We start from the raw sequence: 20,499 nt of genomic DNA on the forward strand, positions 1-20,499 counted from the left end.
ACGTTAATTTTTAAGTGTATTTTTACGTTTTGTTGGACAAGACCTTTGCCTGGGAGTCCTAAATGTGCAAGGTGCCTGTTTTTGGCCAAGGCATTTCCCCCACTCTTACTATTAATGTCGTGTATCTGACATATCAGCAGTGGTAGGTATAACTTTAGCATTGACAGAAGTACAACACAAAATATTAAAAGCTACGCATTCCAAACCAAGGATGACAAGATTTATAAAAACGAAGCTCTTGTGATGGACAAACAAACTATGACTTTTGTCATAGTTCGTATCAGAGCTTAATTTGATAAACATACATTCACTTATTATAGAGAATACTAGCGGCTTCGCCCCTAGCCTCTAGGGGCTTTGCCCCAAGAAGGTTGATCAAACCAATTTTTCGTATTTTAGATTTAAAAGAAAAATGGAGAAAAAAAAATATTCTTTGTGGGGAAGATCTTTTTTATTTGGGGGGAGGTAGTCGACCTTACTATTTGAATTTTAGTTTTAAAAAGAAATATTATTTTTGGGAGGGGGTATTTTTTCATTTTTGGGGGGGTTAAGGGTGTCCCACCCCCCAAGAAAATAGATATAAACCTTCCCGGGACCTATGAGAAGTTACCATGTAAAGGAGAACCCGATCGGTTCAGCGGTTAGCGAGATCCTTTGCTACAAACAAACAGACAGACAAACAAACAGACAGACAAACCAACAAACAGGCAGACAAACAAACAGACAGACAAACAAATATCGTTCTTCTTTTTTTTTTAGATATTGTGGTCCTAGGAATTATTATTCCAAAAATCAGATAATTATATCATACTCAAAGTTGTTGTCAAAAAAGTAAAAAAATCAGCATGTTTTTAAAGGACGTATTGACTTTCTGGTGACGATTATAGAGTTCCTACGCTTTCTAAATCATACCTAACTGTTATAGAAATCATCATGTAAAGTTTGATAAAGATATGACAATTCTAACAAGTCTAAATTAGTGAACAGAATTATCCGTTACGAAACACGTCGCTTTTAAGTAGAAATTTCACCAAGTGAAGTTTTTCAGTTGTACTGATGCATGAGCTTTTTTCAACAGATATTAAGGTATAAGACAATGGACCATAAATTGGTATATATCCCCAATGATGACAAACAAAATTTATCCATTTGAAGATTAAAATTAGTTTGTTACAAACCATTGGCGTTCTGCCAAAGGGGAGTTCCAAGCTTAACCGAAAATGTTAACGCTTACCAATTTTGAAAGAAAACTCGTCGGGGTGTAGGCTTTAGGGTTGTATTAGAGACCACAAGAAGGGTGTAACCTTAGAAGGCTTTCGGAGGGCGGGGGTGGGTAATGGTATCCAACGCCCTTCTTATATAAACTTAACATTAACATATAATAAAGAGAGGCCAAGAAAGACATAATATATTTTTTTACTTGAAATATTAGCTTTGGAATGGTTTTAAACTATTTTCCTGCTTCCTGCTCCCTTCTACAAACTGAGTCCCTAGATGCTAGTGGTTTAGCTGCTAGTAGAAGTATATTAGATTATAATGTTATTACTTGGATGTTGTTATGTACTATAATAAAGTAGAATGATGTCCGTCTGTCTGTCTGTCCGTCTGTCCGTCCGTCCATCCCTTAAGATCTCGGTAACCACTAAACCGATCGGATCCTACTCTTCAGGGAATATACCTACTTGTCCTGTGGTGGTTTTAGGCTATTTTCTTGGGGGGTGGACACCCCCAAAAACAAAAACAAAAAAAACCCATTTTTTTCTTTTTTTTCTATTTTTTTTTTGGTTGAAGATTTCCTTGGTCCTTTTTTTTGCTGAAGATTTCCTTGGTCCTTTTTTTTGCTGAAGTTTTTCTTGGTCCTTTTACGAATTTGATAACCTAGGGGGGAAGCCGCTAGTGTACTCTAATAAAGTGATACTCCCAGCTGGCCAAAATAACGATATCCTCCTTTTACTCTTTTAACCCACCCATCCCCTACTCTTCTACTGGATGAACGAACTGACCAATAAATGAGGTTCATATTGGCAACCGAATTGTCAGCAAATTTTCCCCTGTCAATTTATCCACGTAATCTATGTATATCCATTTATATAAGGTGAAAATGAATGTCTTCCATTACCAAATCCCTGTATCTGTGAAATGAGAAAATGGAATTATATCAGTTGAAAATTGATTGCCTATTAATTCCCTAATTTCCGAAGTTGTACAGCAGATAACCCAAATATTACAAAACCTATTTTCAGCTACTCCGGTCAAAGGGAAAGGCGATATAATATATAAGCGATTTATACATTATACATGCAAAATTTTAATTTTTCAAATTTAGATTTTTTTTTGGAAGTTTGAAGCTTTTTTAGCTAGTAATAAATATTAAGATATGATGAGGAAACTATGTATACAATCGGAAACTCAAATTCAGCTGACCTGGAATTGAGAAACCATAAACTTTATTTCTTCAATATTCTTTAGAAACATACAAAATGAAAGTAGTTTTTATCAGTAGCAGAGCAACTCTTAAATTTAAACTTGTTCATAAAAAAAATAGTTTTCCTATTTATTTATTTATTTTACTTTCCTTTTTTAAAGCTCTTTTTCAAGTGCCTATAAAAAAAGAGATAAATTTAAAAACTTTTAGTCGAAGTATTTTTATGACGTCATACTAGAATAATCCATTTCTCTAATATGACGTCATTCAGGTTACTTCAGCCAAAAGTTTTTAAATTTATCCCCTTTTTTATAGGCACTATAAAGAACTTCCGGTCAAACTCAAAACTTGATTTAATGCCATTTTGGATCTTTTTTAATAAATTGATTTTTGTACTGTGTATTACTATTCTCATATAAAAGAGAATTATTTATATCATTTGCTGGGCTGTCTGAACGATAGAACGATGGATGTATTTTATTTAATACTACAATTTTTTTGCGAGGCCTAGCTGCTATATAGCATAGTTTTGCGAATTTGCTTAACATAATGTTAGAAAGACTACCGGTTTCCATTAAAGAGCTTACTAAAGCACATACCCCCACCCGCGCTCTCCTTACACTATTTCGAATTGTAGTATTTTCCAGGTTAGGTTAGATTGGGTACTGGGTAGCCTCGCAGCCGCAGGGTTATTACCACTGTAGTGTTTATGCATAGGGGAAAAGTAACCCCGCCCCCCTCACCTATATTGGATTTTTTTATACGGGGGGAGAGGGGTCATTGTTCGACAGGAACTTTAGGGGAAAGCACCGAAAGGCTTCACTGGATGTGTCCAAGGGTAGCTTTTCTAACAATACATTCTACAAAAAAAAAATCACGAAACCTATATGAGTTTTCTACAAGAAATCACAAAACCTTTTAAATTTTTTCATTTAACTGAAGAAGGGTGGGTAAGAAGGGGAAATTTTCATTAGAATTGTTTGTCAGAATATCATTCCCTTTTTACTGGATGTGTCAAATTGATGTGGTTAGAGTAATTTAGCAGGTACAGTCTTTAAATAAACATTTTTTCGAGCATTTAATTCATATTTGGTTTTGAAACTACTTAGAAAATATTTGTAAGAAGCTTTAGGTTTCTTATTGAACAATGTCCATGAAAGCGAAGCACTGGAACGGTATGACAAACAGACATTAACACTTGTATAGCGTCAGAAATAAATAATCAGAATATAAATGTTAAGAGTCGAAGCAAAATTGTAAGTAAATTTGTTGAAAAACTGCTTGATACAGGATAATGTTTATGGACGTTCTTTCATTTTTAGGACTTGATTACAGAGTTGCTTTGCTTATTATATTGTACTTTGTTGTCCCAGGAATCAATATACCAAAAATCAGACCAATCGGATAATTATTCACATAAAAGTTTGTTGTTAAAAAAAGTAAGAAAATGCTGATCCGAATTGGTTGTTTTTTTTCAGGAACATTAATTAAGTGTCCTGGTGCGGTTTAAGCTATTTTTAAAACTTCCTCTAGAGGCTAGAGGCGAAGTAACTGTACAGTTTAAAAGAAAGTTTTTTGTTGTTCTCGAAGCCAAAAAATGGGGGGGGAGAGGGGAAATTGCATATTAAAAACTGTCCCTGCTCAGGACTTTTGCTCAGGATTTATCCCATTTTAAAGGCGAAGCTTTTCTATAATTAGTGTCGGTCCGTACGTCCGTCACAGAAGGATAGTTTTTTTCGTTAATTTAGGCATGTTAGAATTGTCTTATCGATTTCAAACTTTGCATGCTGATTCCTTTAGTAGTTAGACACGATTTAGAAAGCGTAGCAACTCTATAATCATTACAAGAATATCCGTAAGTCCATTTTAAACATGTTAATAATTTTACTTTTTAACAACAAATTTCTATGTGATCTAATCATCCGATTGATATGATTTTTGGTATGTTGATTCCTTGGACAACATAAACATTATCCTGTATTAAGCAGTTTTTCAACAAATTTACTTACAATTTTGCTTCGACTCTTATACATTTATATTCTGATTATTCAGTTGTGACACCATATAAGTGTTAATGTCCGTTTGTCATACCGTTTCAGTGCTTCGCTTTTATGGATGTTGTCATCCTTGTTGGTAAAGAACCTACTCTGTTATTAAAAATGTCCGTTTGTCTATCAATCTGAAAGTTTTTGGGAAGACTTAATAATCCCAGCGCTTTTTCATAATACGAAATTTCTAAATAACATTTAATATTAAATGCGTTGTTACACTACAATTGTAAATTTTTATATATCTGTTCGGCTGATTGATTAATTGAGCTTTGCTTTTATGAATATTGCCATCCTTGTTATCAAGATTTCTCTTATTATGTATTTCGTAAGCGAACTCTCTGGGTGATTGTTAGACTTGACTTCTATAGTAAAATCTACAATACATATAGCGTAGGAAATGATTCAGTTCCTAAGATAATTTTATATTACAATCACAATATTAGAGGAGAACATTTCTCGTCACAATTTTGTTGTGATTCCGTATAATTTAACTGGACTAGAACCCGTCGTCATTGAGATTGTAAAGTGTTGGTTTTCTCTGTGTGGAGATATTCTCGGAGCAAGAGAGAGAGAGAGAATTCTTCAGTTACTCTCTGACACGGTGCAAATAATATCTTCAGCTTGTAAAAAGTAACAGGATGTCTGCCTCTGTGTATGTGTGTGTGTAGCGAAGGATCTCGGTAACTGAAGAACCGAAATGGTCTCCTTAACAGTAAATCTTCTCTTAGGTTCATCCAAGGAAGGGTTATAAATATAATTATTTTGTAGAAGGGTACTACCACCCTACCAAGATAAATCGCCTCTAGAAATAACTTCTTCCCCCTAAATTTTTTTTCACATTTTTTTTGCAAAACTAAAATTTGAACTTGAGGGTTGACTTTCAAGTTTCCGCCCCAATCTTTAATCGAGGGCCCCTACAGATAGCGTTACTGCCCAGAGAACTAAAAGGATAAGACAATTGCCGATAATATTGATGTACATCCCAAATGATGATACACAAAATTACCCCTTCTGTAGATGACAATTAGCGGTTGAAACTTTTGGACACTCAACTAAAACCAACCAATCAAAGTTCAAGGTTATTAAGCAAACGAATAAGAAAAAGTTATTATAAGACTTTCGGGGCCAGTGTTATAAACAGGCCAATTTCCCCTCCCTCCCTGGTGTCTGCCAATACCAAATATTTACACAACAAGAACGGCAGCATTCATTAAGAAGAAGCTTAAGGAATTAAATGATATTTTCAATAGCTCCATTTCAATTTTACTGTGTATCTTAAATTTGTGAGTGTGTGTGTGTGTGTGTGTGAGTTAGAGTGGGTATGAAAGAGAGATGATGTTGAGAATGTGATTTAGTAGTTTTGCACATCTTTGCCACATTTTTTGCAAAGTTTTTGGACGATTTTCTGTGCATATTTTTGCAACCAGTAAATCATTCTCAGATTCTTCTATTCAAACGTTTTGATTAAGATATTTTGTTTATGTCATTCTATTTATTCAAAATTAAGTAGATATACTAATAATAGTAAGGGCATTTTTTATTTTTATGTCTGAAATAAATTTCTGGTCGTTATAAGTCTTACAATCTTATTCCATATAGTAAAGTAACTCTATACGTATACTTTGTAGTAGCAAAGCTACTCTATAATCCACTTTGTCTGACTGTCAGTCAGTCTGTTCGTAAAACAATGTGGAAAATGCGATTTTCTCAGCCGCTATTTAAAATAGACCAATGATTTTTTTTGTTTTTACAACAATTATTTTTTGTTCTTCGCTTTTATAGATATTGTCATCCTTGTTTATCTAAATAAATCTTTTATGTTGATGTACATGTTTACGTGTATTTTTAAAAGCGAAACGTTTCTATAATTAGGGTCGGTTATAATTGTCCTATCGATTTCAAACTTTGCATGGTGATTCCTGTAGTAGTTAGGTACGATTTAGAAAGCATAGCAATTCAATAATCATTGCCAGAATGTCCGTACGTACATTTTAAACATAATGATTTTTCAACTTTTTAAACAACAAATGTTTATGTGATATTATAATCCGATTGATCTGATTTTTAGAATACAGATTCCTAGGACAACAAAGACAATGTTATAAGCGAAGCATCTCTATAATCAAATCCTAAAGTTGTCAGTATGTCCGTAACAGTATTCTGTATTTAAGAAGTTTTCAAACAAATTTACGTATATTTTTGTTAAACTTTTATTTATATTTATATTTTGTATATTCAGTTCTGACACTCTACAAGAGTTTGTCCTACCGTTTCAGAGCTTCACTTTTATGGATGTTGTCATCCTTGTTTAAGCACAATTCTGAATTTATTTGGCCAGTTTAATCTTATATTGCGACACATCAAGATATATTAAAGTGAATTAATTGTGTATTTTGCTGGGAGGGAGCAGACATTGGACAGTAAATTTTTTAATGGTCGGCTTGAAAATTTTGGGTAACCTTTGAATTTAGTTATTTCTCAGCTAGTGTTGTTTCAACTTTTCTGCCAACAATTCAAAGAAAAGGCAATTTAGTTAATCATTATTGGGGTTGTAAATTAAACATCAATTGATCATCCATTGTCTTATTCCTTGTATTCTAAATAGTGAGCCCTGATCCCCCCCCCTCCCTGTCAATTCTGAAATAAATTGAAATGTGAGAGGAAGTTTTTGAGCATTTGTAGGGGGGGGGGGGGGGAGGTTAGTAATTTTAGCCAGCTACAAGTTTCACTTTATTAGAGTACATGATAATCTGGTTTAAGATCCATGTAATAATAAATCCATTAATACTTGATTAGAATTGTAAGACAATCTTGACAAGAATCGATTTTAAACAACTTTTTTTTGAACAGAATGTTCTTGTATTTGTAAACATATTAGTAAATTTTACAAATGATCTAATAACAAAGATGACAACATCCATAAAATCTAAACTTTACAAACGGTGAGGTAAGTTAAATAAACATAAATAGTTAAGGACATGAGTTGTAAAAACCCCTTCAAAGGGTACAATTTTTTTACAACTTTTACTTCTTACTTATTATTTAGTCTCTCTAAAGGATTCAAAATGCCAAGACATATTTTTTTAACTCGTCTTGATTGGTACTGATGATCTATTTAGAAGTGAAACAATTGTCTTCCGTTGATAAAATGCTAAAAAAATAACTTGTGTTTACATATATAAATAATTTAAATCGGGGGACATCGCTTTTTGTATTTTAAAACAAAAATATTATGTTTAAACAAAATTGCATGTTAATAAGAAATATCAAAAAAAATTTTACACCTATACAATTATTTCTAATCGTTCAAGGATTCAACAACCCCAAAAAAAATTTGAATATATAGAATATATAAAATGTTGAAATTATGATATTAGGCCAATTACTATATAATTTCACTAGCGGATACGCCCCTAGAGGCCTCTAGAGGCACTTTAAAAGTTTGGTTTTAAAAAAATACGATACCTTGCAATGTTTTGAAGGAGTCTCTATCGATACTTTGCAATGTTACGTAGGAGTCTCTATTCGATAGAAAAAAATTTCGATTTATTGTGATTTCTCTTGGGAGGGTGGTGGTACCCTCTCCCAAAATAGTTATAAACCTTCCCGGGAACTATGAGAAGGTACCCTGTTAAGGAGAACCCGATCAGTTCAGCGGTTAGCGAGTTCCTTCAGTACAAACACACAGACAAACAGACAGACATCCGGTTACTTTAGTATATGGATAAGACAACCTAGGAGTTAAGGTTCCCGTAGTTAGGTTTAAGGAATATGTAGGTTTTAAAAAAATAACTTCTAGGATTGCCTTTTTTTAGGATGTTGCCTATTATGTTTTAATGAACATATTGACGTATGAGGGGATGTACAGACAGACCGGAATACGAGTATAGAGTAGCTTCGATACAATTAAATATCAATAATATAACAAGGTATTTCTAAAAAATACAACATTTATTAAGCAATTAAAACTGGTTAGAATAGGCAGATTAATGGGATTATTATTATAGGATATATTAAATATGATATCAATTAAAGGCTTGGACGTCCTGTTTCTTAGTTAGGTAAGAAACGACGTACTTGAACACGTGGGAAATATAGATACCGCCAGCCTAGACTTATAGGCTTGTATCTAACCGAATGCAGACGGGAGAGAAGTATTCACTCTTTGGCCTGCAACAATCAACTAGCTCTCAACACAGCAGGATGGAGTATAGTGGCGGTTACAAGTGGAGGTCTGACTCAGCCAGAGAAGTATAGGAATGTGGACAGGGATGGGGATACATAAACTTGGATGGTGATTACCACACTCGCCCCCTTCTGAGGGAATATGAAATATTCCCTCACAGTTGACCTGCACGCCTGCTTCTGCGGGTTGCTGTGGTACTCGCAGGTTCTTCGATTGCGGCCATAGCCCTCTCTACGATATCAACAGGATTGGGTTCTGAGGAAGTAGGATCTTCTGGAGCTGCTGGAGGTTCTGGAGCAACAGCATTTTGGAGGGCCAACACGCCCTCACAGGGAGCCGTGGCTACTGGATCTTCAGGGGCAGCGCCAGCCTGCGGATTAACAGGTAGATCAATTCCAGATGGAAAGAGCTCACTGATTTGAGCATCGAGCTCTGTGTCACTGTTTTCCTCTGCAGGATCCAGGACCTCTGGATTGCCTTCTCTATCGGTTGGCCTGTACTCATCAGAGCACTCAGAACCGCCATAGTGAGAAATCAGCTCAACTCCATCATCATCTGGCCGGGATACGTCCCCAGCGGGAAGGGATGCCTCTATGGTTGCCACATTCTGCCCAGGTACATTCATAATATTACAACGAGTATTAATATATTTAATTACCCTGTCAGAGTTTTGGTCCAACAGTCGACTAGTGGCCTCAATGACCGTGGTCATTCGTGATTTTAACTCGACGGTCGAGTCCTCAGAGACAGTGCGAATTTTTTCGCGCAAAGTTTTGCGGTTCCGCAGTAATTCTGCGGAAATTTCAATAAGGCGCTTGCCATGTTGTATATATGCTTTCTCAACAAATGAAGCATTGCTTGCAATTTTAGATTCCAGGCTTCTCTGGAAGGGGAGAAGAGCTTCCTCCATTGCTTCTTTTACAGTGGAGGATAGGACTTTTTTCCATTCCTCAGCAGTCACCCAAAAAGCCTTAGGCTCAATTTTGCTTTCTGCTAATGTCTCTTTCTTTTTAGGGGGTAATGGAGGCGGTTGAGTTTCCACCTTAGCCTTCTTGGCTGCTGGGCCGCCGCTGCCTGTTGGTGTTGGCGGACGTTTTTCTACCGCTTTTGGGGCTGATTTTACGGCGACTACCTCCAATTCAGGTGAGGCACTACGTTTTAGTGGCGATTCCACCCGATTTTTTTGCGGTTCCCCTCCCCTATTTTGTTCCATTAGAGGCCTGGCCCTAGGCCTGGCTCTATCGGGATATTCGTTGGCCTCTAAATTTTTAGCCTGCCGCAATTTTTCTTGCAATTCAAGGAGTTCCTTTGGAACATCTTTTCTCGCGGTGCGGTAAACGTGGATCGATCTTGAGACGCATTGAAGTTCACTGAGGTTTTCAGGGTTGCGTGGCGGTTTTACTCGTGGCTGATACCTGTTTTCGTCAGGTTCATAGTAGGCTTCCTCAGGGCCGCCCTGGGGATAGCCATGATTGCTGTCGTAATAATAGTCCTCTTCATTGTAGAAGGGTGCCTCTTCATATTCTCGACGGTATGAAGAGTGACCGGCCCCATGGGAGTGGTGAAAACCCCTTGAAAAATTCCGCCTGGGATATCCTAAAATAAAAATAATAAACTTAAAATTAAGGGTCATTAATTCCTTATATCGAATAAGGAAATATTTTTACAAAGACGACCTTTAGGGACGACAATCTTATAGGTATATATGTCTGATACAGGTCGTCCGTTTTTGGGGATTAGTTTTCCCCATTATTTGTAAAATCCCGCAATTCGTGTGTTTCACTCGTACCTCCTTCTTTGTACGCGTGAATTTTGGTGCAGGCTAATATGTAAATGATAAAAGCGACGCATAATAACGACCCTATTCCTGTAAGGATGGCTGCTACTACAAGCACTATATGATACCAAGTACTAGATAGAAAATCAACCACCTTATGATACGTTTGAATAAACCAGGAGTCAGTTATTTTTACTTCAAAATTATTGGAGTCTGCGGCAAGTTGGCTGAGGTATAATTCCTCGGCACTTTCTGAGAAATTAGTTTTTTCTAGGCTTTGCCAAGAATGATAAAGAAATAGGCTAATCGGTTTATCCATAAGATATTGGTTTACATTTAGTATTTGCATACCCTGCCCTTGATTCCCAAGGAATTTTCCTTGGTACAAATGTAAGAAAATTGGATTTTCGGAACATTTAGTCGGAGTTAAATGGGTGGTGTTAACCAATCGGCGTGAAAATGGTGATATTCCCATAGTCTTATTATTGATTGAAACCGAGAAATGATCCACAAAACAGGGTAAGTTTTCTCCCAAAGAAACATTGATTTTAAGACTATCGCACTGTATTACTAAATCCAGCTCACCGAGCGCCCTAACTAGTTTTTTACGATGAGTCTGAATACTACTTTTAGACAGAAAATGGTTCTGTAAACAGCGAGTTTCGGGGACAATTAATTTATTATATTGTTGGTAGGAATAGAAAATCTCTAGTGGTAACATGTCATCCTTTTCTTTAGCGTTTAAAAGTGGGAAATATGGTTTTATAGAATTTGTGAACCATACCATTAAGTTATCAATATTAGTTTTGTAATAAAATAATTCGGGAATTAGATTTTCAAAATGTTTTTTATCTTTAAGTTCTAGCGCTAGCGTAATTTGGGGATCGATCACTAGATATTTTTGGGCACCCTGTTCTCCTTCAAATGTAAACAATGAAATATTAAAGATGTCTACCGTTCGCCAAGGAGAAGTGAATTTTTGTGCGCTATCAGATTTATCATCTGAGATAATTCTATCGTAGCCTATTCTAAGATTGTGATCTAAACAATTGTTTCCCACCCAGTGACTGCCCAGGTAACAGCCCGCTTTTGTTTGTAATAATTCAACAGGCTCAGCCTGGACCCCTATTTGTTTTTCCTCAAATGTCCCAGGGATAAAAATGCCGTTAATGGTTACGCCGTTTCCTTCGCAGGCGGGGTCTATGCCGTTAAGGAGGTTGTTGGGGTAAGTAAGCGTCCCGTTTACCAGGAAACGCGTATATGACATCTGGTGTTCATACACTGAGACTGATTTTCCTTCAAAGTTAAATATTTTAGTTTTGGACATGGTGTAACAGTCTTCATAAGTTACGAGGCTCGGTATCTCCACGAGTGCTGGAGCAGCAAGGTGGATGTGGCTATATCTGCCACAATACCAGTAATGAGTACTGGTTCGGAGGTGGCAACGAATTCCAGGTATAATTTTTCTTTCAACCTTTTGAAGCAGGTGAAATTGTTTTTGTTCAATATTGGTAATATTAAGAAACGCAGCGCATTCAGAGATTTTCAAACGCGGATTTTCGTTTGCTACACATTGAGTCGCATCTATTTGTATTATTTTGGACGCATTTGATTTTGCCAAAATAATAAAAAGCCCCAAGAATCCCAAAATAAATTTACCTCGAGCTCCTGGTGCCTTTGCCAAATGATGCTGCATTTTATTTTTATGCTTCTTGTTTTTCTCTGAAATATGTTAATTAGTTAGTTTTAACATATATTTTTTTTGTTTATTTTCGTTATTATACATACGTAGATTAAGCTATATACATTTGCCACCTTGGTTTTATATAATTATACATTTTATATACATTTTATTTCTTCCTTTTAATTGGATTATGCAGTCCGATTTGGACATGTATGCGGTTATCCCCCCCTTGTGACCTAGTTTTTCTTTCTTCTTCTAATATATACTTGGGTACTATGCTTTGTTTGTTAACATTAATAACCTTTTCAGGGCTGGATTGTTTGGGTCTTTGTGCGAAGAAAGAAGCCTCGGACGGGACGGTTTCTTCCAAGAAACTATTTTCGACGTGGATGTTAGGACCGGCTGACCGATCTGCGCCAGGGGGTTCTTGGTCTTTGGGCTGTGGCTCAAATGGTGAGTTTTTTTCCATTATATCCCCTCCCCCATCACAATCCACCTCCCCCTGGGGTAAGTCCTGACTAGTTTCAGGGTTTTCTTCTATAAAATCGTCACCATCGTTATCTAGGTAGGTAAAATCGTCATTTTCCATACCTTTATTATCGTTTATTTCGGTTTGTTCGGTATTATCTATGGTCAAGGTTATTTCCTCAGACGGGACAATTTCCTCAATTGGAAAGACGTTAAAGGAAAGTGTTTCCCCCAATAATTCTACTTTAGAATCTATTTTTCGTATTTTATCTCTACTAACAACTTGGTTAGTTTTTATTGGATTTGATCCAAAGGGACTGAGTTCAAAAAGGGCCTCTGAGAATTTTTTTGTTACAATAAAAGGACCCCCATAGAAAGATTGCAATTTTTTACTGACCCCTATCTTGACTAGGTTAAAAAATGCAAAGCATACGTCGTTAACGAAAAGGGGAGATGAAGCCTTCCTAGATTTATTTTGAAACTCTAAATAGATTTTAGATTTTTTGGAAACCTGTGCAATAATTTCTTCCAAATTTTTTAGGTAGTTTAAGTAAGACCTGCAGTCAATGTCCTGCCTTTTCTGCAGGATTGGAGAAAAGAAATCGAGATTGAGAGTTGGTTGTCTGCCGAACATAAGGTAATATGGCGTATACCCCGTTCTTCTAGACGTACTAGAGTTAATTACAAAAGTGGTCAAAGCTAATTTTCTTGCCCAGTCTTTACTTTCGAATCGGTCATCGGATCTTAGACCTGCATAAATGCTTTGATTATGCCTTTCACATGGGTTACTATTAGGGTTTCTTGGGGGAATAAGTTTAGTTTCGATACCTAGTTCATCCATAACTTTTTTGAAAACCTCCCCAGTAAAATTTGTTCCCCTGTCACTCCTCAATGACCGAAATAAGCCGTAGGTGGGTACCACCTGTTCAAGGATGACCTTCACCGTGCTTTCCACGGTGGCGTCCTTGATGGGGTGGGCGATTATGTACCTAGAGAATAGGTCAACTAGGATAAATATGTAACGGACATGTTGTCCTTGGAAATAGTTAGGGGTTAAAGGACCGATAAGGTCTACTGATACCTGGCCAAAAATCTCGTGACTAATGGCTGAATGGGTGATAGGTTGTTTATGTTTAGGTACCTGCCCTATTTTTCTTAGGCAGGTAATACAATTTTTGATGCGTGATTCGACAAACTTATTAATTCCTATAAGGAAGAATCTTTCATTTATCTTGCGTATTGTTTCGTTAACCCCCTTGTGACCTATAGTATTATTATGTGCTAATTCAAAAACTTTATTATATAATCCAATGGGTACGACGGGTCTTTCAATGAATGTTCCATTGCTAAGAGGTTGTCTAAATATTAGAAGTCCTTCCATAACGTATAAATGTTCTATTAATTTAAAAAGGACCTCTTTCCGGCCGGTTAGTTCAGCTTTTTCAAAACTCGACAACTTCTTTTTTTCGAATATCCACCTACGAATTTCAGATAATACTTGATCTTTTTGTGTTTCAGATTGCCAAACATTGTGCACACCGACTTCCGAAGCCGCATGTAACTCAAAAATCTGGTCTTGGTATGGGCAATCCTGTTCATAAGGATCCAAGGTAAATGAGCTAGTACATTTTTCACAATCGGTTTCCTTATGTTCTTTGCATAAAAATTGCCCTCTAGATAGATTGTCGGCATTGCAATGGTCCCTACCCTTCCTATGAATTACTGTAAAGTCAAAACTTTGGATAAAGAAAATCCATCTCAGAGTTACACCATTTATTGTTCCTTTTTGCCATTTTTTGTAATGAACTAAGGAAATCGAATCTGTACGCACAATAAAGTTTCTAAATCTTAAGTAATGAAGAAAGGTTTTAAGAACAAATACTAGACATGCTAATTCGCCTTTATAACTTGGATAATTTTTCTCTGCCCCGTTACATTTTTTGGAACATATTCCAATAATTCTTTCTTCCCCCCCCTGGTTTTGGCTGAGAATTCCAGCGAAATAACTTGTAGAAAAATCTACGTCTACTATAAAGGGGTTAGGATTATCCCACTGGGGATAGCCTTTACTTATAGAATTTGAGAACATATTTATGAAATTTTCCCAATCTTTTGATAGGGAATTGGTCCATTCGATAACTTTATCGTTTCTGTGTTCGTCTAGGGTACAAGAATTTTTCGCATAGGATGGGAAATAGGCCCTATAATAATTGGAGAAGCCCAGGAAACGCTGGAGTTCCTTGCCTGTCCTGGGCCTGCTCCAATTTTTAATTTGTTCTAAATATGCGGGGTTCATTTTAAGTCCTTGGGAACTGACTATATGACCTAAATATGTACATTCGGATGTGAAAAATTTACATTTGGCTAGATTTAACTTAAGTTTTGCTATTTGTAGGACTCCGAAGAGTTTTCTGAGATGCTTCAGATGTTCCTCAACATTCTTTGAGAATATAATAAGATCATCAAGGTAAGAAATTATAAATTCGTATAAGCCAGGGATAAGGGTTAGGACTCTGTCCATCAAATGGCCAATTAATTTTTCGTGTTACACTATTAAGCGCACAAAAATCGATAACGAACCTAAGCTTGCCTTCCCCCCCAGCCGTTGGTTTTTTCTTTACCGCAAAGATTGGGGAGGACCACTCGCTGTAGCCCTCCTCAATGACGCCCCCCCTTAGCCAATTTTCAATTTGTTCTTTTAATTTGGCTTCGTATAATGGGTTTAATTGAATGTTTCTAGCCTTAATAGGTTTAGCCCCGGGGATCAAGTCTATTTTATACTGTAAGAGATCGCAGTTACCGATATCGGCATCATCAACCGAAAATATATCGAAATGATCAAGGCATAATTTTACTACCTTTTCCTTCATCCCTGGGTTATTTTTGATAAGATCACTATTTTCTAAGTCTAATTTTTCTTTAATGAATTTAATTCTTTTAAGAAGTGTAGTTCCCGACAATTCATTTATTTGATTAATACTTTTATTGCAGGAATTTGGGGAATCTGATTCGAATTCGAAGCAATATCCAACTTTAACGTTATTCAATAAGGTAATATTTTTTCCTGCTAAATTGACAAAATTTACCCAACATTCTCCCTTCTCATTTACATTATAAATACCCTCCATAAGCATCAAGCCGTTATGGCTTGTCATTTTAGAATTATTTGGGGATATGTACAGCTTCCTATTTTTTTGATGGATAGGTATTGTTATCACTGTTGTATTCCCCCCCGGCAAGAATGTTGTTTTCTTTGCTAATTTTACGCATGTTTTATTTTGTTTTAATGTCCCAGTCCCCCCCTGGTTACTCCAATTTATTCCTGGGATAAGGGAGTTTTGTTCCGTATGAACATTATTTGTAGGAATCAGGGGTATGTTTTTACTTTCTTCAACTATGTTAATTGTTGAATTTTCTATTGGGATTTGCTCGCCAGTAGGGAGCTCAAAGGACAACTTATCTAATAACAAATTAATTCGATTAACTTTGAGAAATTCATATCCTAGATTTATAATTTTAGACGTTGTTTCAGGGATGTAAAACGTTTCTTCGAATATTTTATCTGACCCATCAAAGCTGAATTTTAAACTTACGTGTCCTATGATATTTACTGGTTTTAAATCTACAGACAGAGCGCTAAGATTGGCAGGGGTGAATGTGATTTTATTATCATCTAAGATTTCTTTAGAAATAAGGGACCTAAAGTTGTTTCCTGTATCCACTAAAGCGTGTTGCAGGAATTCCCCCCCCACGGGATTAAGAACTTTTAGTTTTGCACAGATAGGCATTATAAAATAACTTATATTTTTAGTCGAAGCCTAAGATGCATATTTTCCAAGATCCCCACCTCAGCGGTTAGACGATGGTAATCCTCACACAGAGATTTCCTGTGTTCCAGGTATAGTTGTCTGTCGAATTTTTTCAAATAATGAAATGTTTTAACAATATGGTTAATTGTTAAAATAATTTTATATAACTTTCTGGGTTTCATTAAGTTTTTTATTAAGCGCTTTTCAGCTCCAGAAATTTCTTAATAAGCATGAGAATGTTGATAGTTCTAAAGAAACTACTAAACTTTAATACGGGTCCTTATTTATATACTTGGATATATGATAAAAACCTATCGGAATGAAATTGAACTAAAAAGTTTTCGAAAGATTGAAAGGCTACAAAGTAGCTTAAAAATAAGTGTTCAGCTTGCAACTAACAAGACATTAAAAACAGACTGACTTATTTTTTTATTTATATCTGTATTTATACAAAATATGGTTTTACTAGTTAGTATTTGATTCACAATATCAAATAATATAAAGTTAGCACTGAATTACAGCTCAAAAAATATTAGATATGGCTAATATAATAAAGAGGGTCAATGATGACTGATTTATTATTCTGATATTGTTAGTATTTATACTTAATTTTTCCACCTATGGGGTAGAACAAGTTTATATATTTACTAAAGTATAATTAATGCTGGATATCAGCTTCAAAAATAAGATGTGGTTTGTAGTAACTGCTTTGATAGTAACTGGCCTTGATTAATAATATGCATTCACTTTTATATAGACCTTTTATTCCGCTGGTAATCCTAGCGGAAGCTAATAGAACTAAGTTTATTTTATTCTGCTAGTAATCCTAGCGGAAAATAATTTAATCAAAATGTTTTAAGATTTTATTAATCACGTTTTAAGTGATTAAAGTTTTTTAATTTTTAACTGCTGCTTATTTGCAGCTCAAAAAATCAGAGAGTTAATGATAACAACAAAGAACTGAAGGACAACTGAATTAGATTTGGAAATTTGCTCGTATTTATACAGATTTTCCAGTAGACCCCCCCCCTTTCTTATTATTTACTTATACGGACCGCGGTAGCATTCTAGGCGACATCTTTCGGATACATAATAAATTAAATATAGTTCTATTATTGTCACTGTACAAAATGCAATAATATTTATCCATATGAATAAGTTATTATACATAATTGCTGAAATATTTCAGCTACAAAAATCAGAGGCTAAGAGTGTGCAACTCTCAGATAAAATTGATACTGAGGATTTAACTCAAAAATCATTGTTTATATACAGATAATTCGCTTAAGGTCCCCTAGCGGTTAAAAATTGAACTAGAATGTTTTAGATTCTAATATATATACACTCAAAATATACGATATTTACATTTTAGATAGATCATGCGATATTAAAAATAAATACTACTAAATAGAAAATAGGTATTCACTTGTTAGCTTCTTGATAAAGACTATCAGATTTTAAAAAATGGAAATATTAAGTGCATGTGAAATGCTCCTAAGGTTACTTCCCTATTTCCCCCAATTTCCTGTATCAGCTACATTTGGATAGGGAAAGGAGGGGGAGGAGTTTATTTTGTGTTGCTTAGTCAGACTTAATAATAACAATTTGTTTTATTTTTTCGCGCCAAAGCATTGCTTGGCAAGGGATATTTGATATTAAGGAATTTGCAAGTTTAGCTTGGCATGGGATATTTTGTTTATCTTTCATATCAAAATATGAAATTCATTCAGCAAATTTTTATTTTCTGGGATAGGGACAATTAATATCGCATAAATCCACTTATTTTTTACATCTAGTGGACGTGATTTTTAACAATCGCTTGTACATATTTATCTATTTCAGATTCCTCGCTGGCTTCCTGATCCATTTGGTTGATAGTTTTGCGCGCATACTGCTCAGGTATTTTATTACTATTACTTGGAGCTTTTCTAGGTGTGAATTTACTCCGTGTTTTACCAAAGCGGGACTCAGGATGTGGGGGCTCCCCAGCTTTCTTTTTGTTGCAATTCTGCACTACATGGCCAGGGATATTACAATGCCAGCATTTAATATTTTTACTCCTCCCATTAAAGGCTCCTATAACGCCCTCGATTTGATCCCAAGCAATAGGATCATCCTCATGATCTACCCAAGAGGGAACCTCGTCAGGTTCTTCGGTTAAGTTTTCCTTATACATTGCCGTGTTAGTGGGGATATTATCTTCGATAATGCTGATTATGGGTTGTTTTTTCGTTTCCGCAGAATTTTTAGGTAGGAACATTTCCATGGCTTGGGAATAGCAAGCCGAAAGGTTTTCCTTGCTAATATGACCAGACCCATCCCAATTGACGTATCTTTGTCCGAGGTTAATAAGTTTATTTAAGTAAGCGTTGTAATCGTCCAAAAATTGCATACTCTCAACGTAATTGGCCATGTCCATGGCAAGGTTGGTATACAGCAGATTTTTGCTAACGTTAAGATAGAATTCTTTCCACTTCTTTTTAGGTATGAGGCCAGGATTCATGAGTTTGAACACCCTAAGTTTGTTTTCAAAATAGGTGTCAAGGGGTTGATTAGTCTCCTGTTTTAGGTTGTAGAAGTACTGCGAGGCTACTTCTGGATCCGAGAAAGGAGTGACCAGCCTCCTAATCATCAGGTAATAACTTAAGGCAGATAAGGCCTGATTTCTTTCAGGCGTAATTAGGTCTCCTAATCGTTCCCCTCTAGAGTCATAAATTCGCTGGTATAAAATATCCTTGAAAAGGATTGGGTCACAGATTCTGTATGTCTTTGCAACCCTCCACATATTAGAAAAGAAATTATCAAAGTCGGCCCTGCCGTCCCACCTAGGGGCATCCCTTGCAAAATCGGAATCCCATTTTTGTCCCTTAATAAAGCATTCTTTAATAAAGTCATCGTCGGCGGTGCTAGTTGTTGCCGCCGCGGATGTGCCTGTGTTTGGCGTGTTTCTTGTAGAGGGTCTTGTTGCTACATTGGGTGCAGACCGTGTAGGTCTACGGAGGGGCTCTAACGACTTAATCCTATCAGGGATAAAGGGAATCCTTTCTAATAAGGTTTTTTCATATTCCGTTAGAGAAGTTTCTCTTACATTCATCCAATTGTCATTATCCGCCGGACCTATAAAGCCTACAATTGAATAGGCCATACAACCTGGGGCTGTCATCCTATCCTTGGCGACCCATTCGACCACGTTTATCTTTTGCTGAACCGATATCCGGTCATAAAAAGTGGCATTAATTGAATCATCACCTATGGTGTTAAAATGAGTCATGTTAAGACTTTCGTTTAACGTTTTTTCCGCAAACAATGGGCCAAGATTTCCGTCCGCTGGGAGTTTTGATACTCTACGTTTTAGATCTAAGATGTCGGTGTCGGCTAATAATCTGCGATGTGATTCCGTGTCCTTAAACCCTGCCCATTTTGTTTCTATTTCGAGCTTCATAATCTCGGATTCTTGTTTTATTATATCTCTATAATGTGACGAGTATTCGTTTAACTTAACATTTAACGCTTCCGATATGAGTTCTTTGATTTTTTCAGGAGAAAGCGGGTCAGCTTGCTGCTGCGAGGTACCAGGGACGGCCGGAGGCGGCGGAGGCGGCGGATTTTTGGTTTTATCATTATCCCCTTTCTTGGCATTATCGGTCATGGTGCTGGAGTGTAGTGTTCGTTAACACTGATTTGTCTACCACGAAACTTTTTTAAGAACTTGGGAATATCCCTTTCTTCCTGTTTTAAGGAGAAAATATGGAAATGTGTGAAATTAAATACTAGTGTGAAAATAAAAGGCGGGTTCCTTTTTATCTTTATTTGGCAGTTTGCCACGAAATAATTATTAGAAATATTCTGTAACAAATTGTTACTATAAACTGTTTCCGTGAATAAACTTAGTTATCAGGAAAATATTAATTTCACTTTGCAATCGAAGCTACTTTACAATTTAATTTTGTCTGTACGTTAATAATTATCTATACCTTCCCCCCTCAAAAATTGAGTGGTAGACAAGACTGCGCCAAAATGACGTATGAGGGGATGTACAGACAGACCGGAATACGAGTATAGAGTAGCTTCGATACAATTAAATATCAATAATATAACA

Source organism: Acartia tonsa, chromosome 11, assembly GCF_053477335.1.
Source record: "Acartia tonsa isolate MP-2025a chromosome 11, ASM5347733v1, whole genome shotgun sequence".
Taxonomy (NCBI): Eukaryota; Metazoa; Arthropoda; class Copepoda; order Calanoida; family Acartiidae; genus Acartia; species Acartia tonsa.